Raw genomic sequence first — 6,386 nt, 5'->3', positions numbered from 1 at the left:
GAAATGACTGACATGGGTTTGTTGAGATACTTCTTAGGCATAGAAGTAGATCAAAATGAAAAAGGGATTTTTATATCTCAAGCAAGATATGTAAATCAAGTTTTGGGCAGATTTAAGATGGAAGAATGCAAGGCAGCAATCACTCCCACAGTAATGGGATTAAAGCTCAGCAGAGAGGACAGCAGCAAGGATTTTGATCCTAGCTTGTACAAAAGTATTGTAGGCAGCCTTATGTATTTAACAGCTACTAGGCCTGATTTAATGTATGTTGTTAGTTTGATTTCCAGATTCATGGAGAGGCCAAAGGAGGCACATTGGCAGGCAGCAAAGAGAATTTTGAGGTATGTCAAAGGCACCAAAATGTTTGGAATTTTATATCATGCCTCAGAACATTCAGATTTGGTTGGATACACTGATAGCGATTGGGCTGGAAGTGTAGATGATCGGAAAAGCACTTCCGGTTATGTTTTTAATATGGGTTCAGGAGCCATCTCATGGGCTTCTAAGAAGCAGTCCATTGTAGCATTGTCTACAGCAGAGGCTGAATATGTGGCAGCTACAGCAGCAGCATGTCAAGCAGTGTGGATGAGAAGAATGTTGAGAAGCTTAGGCCAAGAGCAGGCAAAAGCGACAGTGATATTTTGTGACAATAGCTCAGCTATTGCATTGTCAAAGAATTCAGTGTTTCATAAGAGAACGAAACACATTGATACAAGGTTTCACTACATCAGAGAATTGGTGAACAATGGAGAAATAGTCCTAGAACATTGCAGGACTCAAGAACAGGTTGCAGACATCTTGACAAAGCCACTTGATCAGAAGAGCTTTGAATTTTTGAGAAAGTGTCTGGGTATGACTGAATGCCCAGCTGTTGAAATTAAAGGGGAGTGTTGAAAATGTAATTTCAACGCCCTACGTACGCAGCCCAAAACCGCCAGCATGAAACCACAAACCGGCCAGGGCATATCGCACCGCTATCAAACGAAAAGCTGTTTCCGTACTCTTTGCTCCGATGCAATTTGGTGAAGGCACGTGGCTCTCGCCTGACGTAAGCAAGTTTGACCCATCGGGAGATATCGTTCACTCAAGTAAGGGCTTCCGATATCGTTCTCCACCGTTCGATTGTCTCCCGTGTTCTCCGTCGTTGATCACCTGGAGCTGCATACAAACCAAGGTCAAATCATATTTTGCGTGGAGTAAATTAAAAGCATGGTTGACCATACGTTTTAATTAATGAACTGTCATATGCGTAGGTGAAGTTTTAATGTTTCTTTTATGCGGGAGGTATGGGCATAAATTTTATATGTGTTATATTTTAAATCGAGCGTTGACCATATGTAATGTAAAAAGAAAGGCCACGGTAATATAGAGTTTTTTACGTATTATGTTTTATATGGCGAGCAAAACATATATGCTTGAGTCTTGCTCATTGTATTTTTTTTGCAAGGGGAAACACACTGCAGTGTGTAGAAAAACAAGAACAGGGGCGTGAGTTTTTTTTGTGATGTAATTTTTTTTGTGTTGGCCATCGTAAAACAGAGGAGTAGCTAAAGAAAACCATGTGTGGTTTTGCACAGCAGTGCATAAAGAAAATGGTGGAGCGTAAGTTGTTTTTACACCAGTGAATGTAAATTTTGTTTTACAGCAGTAAGCTCATGTAAACTTTTGTTACAGCAGTAAGTTGTTTTTCACAGCAGTGAATATGAAAATGATTTTACAGTGGTAAATCCCTCTCAGTAAAAAGAGGATGAAGTTTGTATCGGTTTTTAATGAATAGAATGTTTTAATGGTGGTGAAATACTCTGTCTCTCAGTGAATTTTTTTTTAGTCTTCCTGTGCATAAAAGATCCTGGAATCAAAGAACAGAGCATTGTCTCTGTGTTCAGGTTGAATCTTGGTTTTGGTATTTTCTCCATGTAAAAATACCCAACAGTATCAACTAGTCTTTTCTAACGACATATTTTATTCGGAGACCTTTTCCCCACCCCACTTTATTTTTAAGGATTTGTATTTTTAAAATGTAAGACATTTTAAGTTCTGTAATATGTGCTGGTGTGAATTCACATATTTCTAACCAACCATAATTTTAACCAATATATATATGTTTTCATTTCAATTTTTTTCTAATTTATGTATTTTTTATTTCACAATATTTTTCTATTTAATTTATTAATAATTTGTAATTTTATACTATTAGTTTGATCTTTATAATATTTTTTTAATTTACAAAATTTTTTTAGTTTATTATATTATTTTTATTTTTATAATATTTGTTTATTGTAATTTTTAAATAATTTTTAATTAATAAAATTTAAATTATTATAACATCTATATTTTTATATTCAAAATTTAAATTATTGGAAATATTTGTTTCTTTTCCTCTCTAAAAGATTAAAGTTTAGTGTAGTCTTTAAGGTTCTTTAATATTCAAGTCAAAAGTACATATCAAATATTTTCCCAACTTTAAACTTTTGATAAATCCCAAAAGGTGTTCACGAAAAGAAAAATTCCCAATTTCAAACTTTAAAAACTACTACGCACCTTCATACGTTCTACTATGAATTGATCATCTAAAGCTATTTTAAGAGTTGCCCAACACCTTCAGTTTCTTGTAGATCTTCTACTATGAACTTATCATCTAAAGCTTTTGCGATTCCTATAAGGCATTTGCAAACTTTGATCTTTTTCATCCAAAGAAGCTATTGCCCCACCATTTGTAAGTTCTACATTGGAATATGAGGCACTAAGCCATCAGATAAACCTTTGGGACAGTTGTAAACTTTAACATTTTGATCAACACTGAGAGATATTGGGATCATTCCCTGCTTAATTTTCAATTTTCCCCATTTATTTTTTGGTCTCTTGTTAGTTAACAACTTCCCATGTTTCCCCAAATGGCTTTTGGGACTCTTCTAAATTCCACACATACAAGTTTGAAAAATGCATAAGCCTTTGTGATTGTTGTAAAATTTAACCTTTCAATCAACACCAAGAGATTTGTAGATTGCTCCATGCTTAACTTTCAATTTTCCCTATTTGCCTTGTGGTCCCTTTTGGGTTAACAACTTCCCAAGTTTCCTGAAATTGTTTTTGGAACTCTTCTAAATTTCACACACACAAGTTTGAAAAATCCCTTATTAGGTTTAAATGGCCACCATTTCAGATATCACAAGTTTGAAATTTTTTTAATTAGGATTTAATAGTCACCATTTCAAGTTTCATTTATTTGCAATTTATGTGCACCCCTATCTAATGCACATGCTCTTTGGGAATCCTTTCACTACTACATAAAGGGGAGTTCTAAGATAATTTTTGGGTAAATTTTCTTAATTTGAGACAAAAAAAAAAAATGTATTGTCATAGATATTGTCTTTAAGTGAGTGCCTCAATTTATTGTCTTAAAAAATTATCTCTATAAAAGAAATATGTAACACAATCATTATTTTCTCTTAGGGGACAATTTCCTTTTTGTCTCTCTAGAGAAAATAGTTGGGATTAAAGAGAGGTTTAAAATATAAACACAACAATGTTCAACATATGGCATACACAAAAAAACATGAGTGTTAGGAATGTGTTTCATACAAATTAATCATAGTTTATATTACTAATGCTCAAGCAAATCTTTCATAAGGTCAAAGGATACTTACTCTTACAGGAGTTTGTATAGAAAGACATTTAAGGAAAAAAATTGAAACAAAGGGATCTAGTGGGCTTCCATCAACACGCTCATTGAGTCTCGTTCCCTTTTTACCAAAAAATAATAAGCAAGTTTTGGAGTCACAATTTTGACTAGAATTACTGCAAGTAGCAAAGTAGAAAAGATCCAAATGGTAGCAAACATGATAAAAAAAATAATCAATGTAACAAATTTGCAGTTGCATAAATATTGCACTAAAAATTCTTAGAGGAAATTGTTTATTATTCTCCGACGTCCAACAATAGACAATCAGAATAGTAAGAGATACATGTCCCCCAACTTCATCAAATTTTATAAATGAAGGAAATACTCACCTCTTCCCCTTGTTTTCCATAAATAGAGAGATTGTCTAGCCTCAATTGATTCAATTTAATTGTCCATAGAAGCTTCATCATTTTTCTCAGAGTAGCTATCTTACTAGTCAACAAATCCAAAACCATTCCAGCTACCAATGGCTAAAGACGAGGAAAGAGAGAAAGGGCTTTCTTTGAGAAGGAAAAATTTATCCATTATTATCTATTGAAAAAGACTTGTAAAACATGAAAGATTAAGTAAAACATATTTATATCAAAACAAGGTCACATAATACTAAGCATAAAGATATGAACTATTCCCCTTCAGAGAACAATGAGAAGTTGATTTTCAAAGGAAACTACCTAAGTATAGTATGAATCCTTGAAAATATTGATATTACTATACTATAGTTCATGAGCGACAAGAGATAAAAAGAAATAAAAAATACATCACAAAATCATACATTGCTAGCCTCTTGCAGAGGTTTTCTCTTTACAACAAAGAGATTTACCTTCGAAATTATATGTAGGAAATGTTCTTAAGATATATGGGGAAAATGATATATCCCTTGCTTGTAGGAAGTAACTAGCTAACCCTACAATATGGAAATATTTTCAGAAATTGGTGTGCATCCTAAATGCAAAGCTTGCAATATTTTGTTTATATTTTGCAATGGTGGCGGGAAGGAGTACCCATTTGAAACTTTGTTTACCTTAGCCTCTTCATGAATTCAATCATCTAGTATACACTAAATAATGGAACAACCCATTCTAGTAGTGTTAGATACATGCAAGTAAAACTAAACATCCATTTCACTATATGTAAGCTATTGGATTCTAAGACTTCCTCATAAATCCTAAGCACTTTCTCTCTTGTTTGAAACCAAAAGCTTTCCATGCCACCATCTTGGGACTTCAGTTTATTTGCATGATCATGTATCGTTGTCATGCAAATTATGCAAAAATATAATTCCTTACAATAGGAACACCAACCAAAGTACTATAAACACAACTCTTGATGTTAATATCAGTTTAGGAAGAAGAGTGATCATCTGCCAGAAGCTAGCAATGTGTGATTTTGTGGTGATTGTTATGTTTCCTTTATCTTGCGTGGAATGTGAACCAGTTTAGTAATTGTTACTATTGTTGAACATTCAAACTATTCCCCATGCAATTCCTTTGGTAACAAGGTGTTGATAATAAGACAAAAACTTGGACTGAGTTAAATACACAAGTCATTCCCTTAACCATTTCCCCACATGGGGGTGTTATGGGCAAGTGCAGTGATAACTAATAGTTCGAAAGTAGATAAGTTCATGAGAGTATTGGGAGAAAGTGATGGGAGGAGGAGGATATGGGGTACCATGGCCCCCTCTAGTTACAACAGACTACTCCAAGGCAGAACACCCAAGTTATCAATGCAGTAGGTGGGAAAAACCTAGCCACGAATGCCATTAACTCAAATAATTGTGTGGGGTATATGTCTTGAATTATGGTTCTATAAAATGGTGTATAGTTGAATGGAAATAGATGTTTATAGTAGCAAAATTCTAGTTTGAAGATTGGATTTCAGTGATGGAAAGAAAATCACAATGCATTTCCACAAGGACTGGAGCTGGAGATGCATCAAATGTTCCAAGGTTCCTCATGACTAGACAATGCCACCCTCATGAGGGCAAAGAGAAAATACTACTAGGCACAAAGGCTTCAAAGGGATGGAAAATGGTTTTGGTAGTTGTTGTCTCATTAATAATGTGACCCAATTATTTGAGCATAAAGAATGAGGTGGAGGCTTTGGAAAACATGAAAATCCTGTAGCACAGGTACACACCACGTGGGAGAATTGATGAGGAAATATAAGTGTGGAATCCTAATATGGGACATTGAAGAAACAAAAAAATCAAATGCACTAAACTAATTGAGCTCTGCTAGCACATAAAAGAACTTATTGGATGTGTGGTGGAAGTAAGAGGGGATCATAATAGTGAACTTTCAAACAATTGGACCGACTAGACAACAAATATGAAAGTATTATTAATGTAATTTTAGGCTTTGAGTTATTTTGGGAACACCAAGGCAATAAGGGATGTTGGGGATGTTGGGAACTTTGAAAAGGAAGAAGATATAGGGGAATTCATATACAACAATTGTTTATTAAGAGTAAACAAGTGGAAAATATAATAAATACTAAACATGAAGAAATAAATCCTCAAGTTTTGGAACCTAGAGTCTTTTAGGGTGTTTGGTTGTTTATATTTTTAATATTCATTCACCATATACATGGTGTAGTTAGTATACCATAATATTTCATTAACTTCAACTAGCTCCTCAAGTCCTGGAACATAGAATTGTCAAGATGATTTCCTGTTGATATTTCTAATCTCAATTCAAAATAT

This window comes from Pinus tabuliformis, chromosome 1_2 (assembly GCF_031772625.1).
Source record: "Pinus tabuliformis cultivar Carrire ecotype Pingquan chromosome 1_2, CPIR1, whole genome shotgun sequence".
NCBI classification, from domain to species: Eukaryota; Viridiplantae; Streptophyta; class Pinopsida; order Pinales; family Pinaceae; genus Pinus; species Pinus tabuliformis.
Note: the sequence above shows the minus strand (reverse complement) of the source record.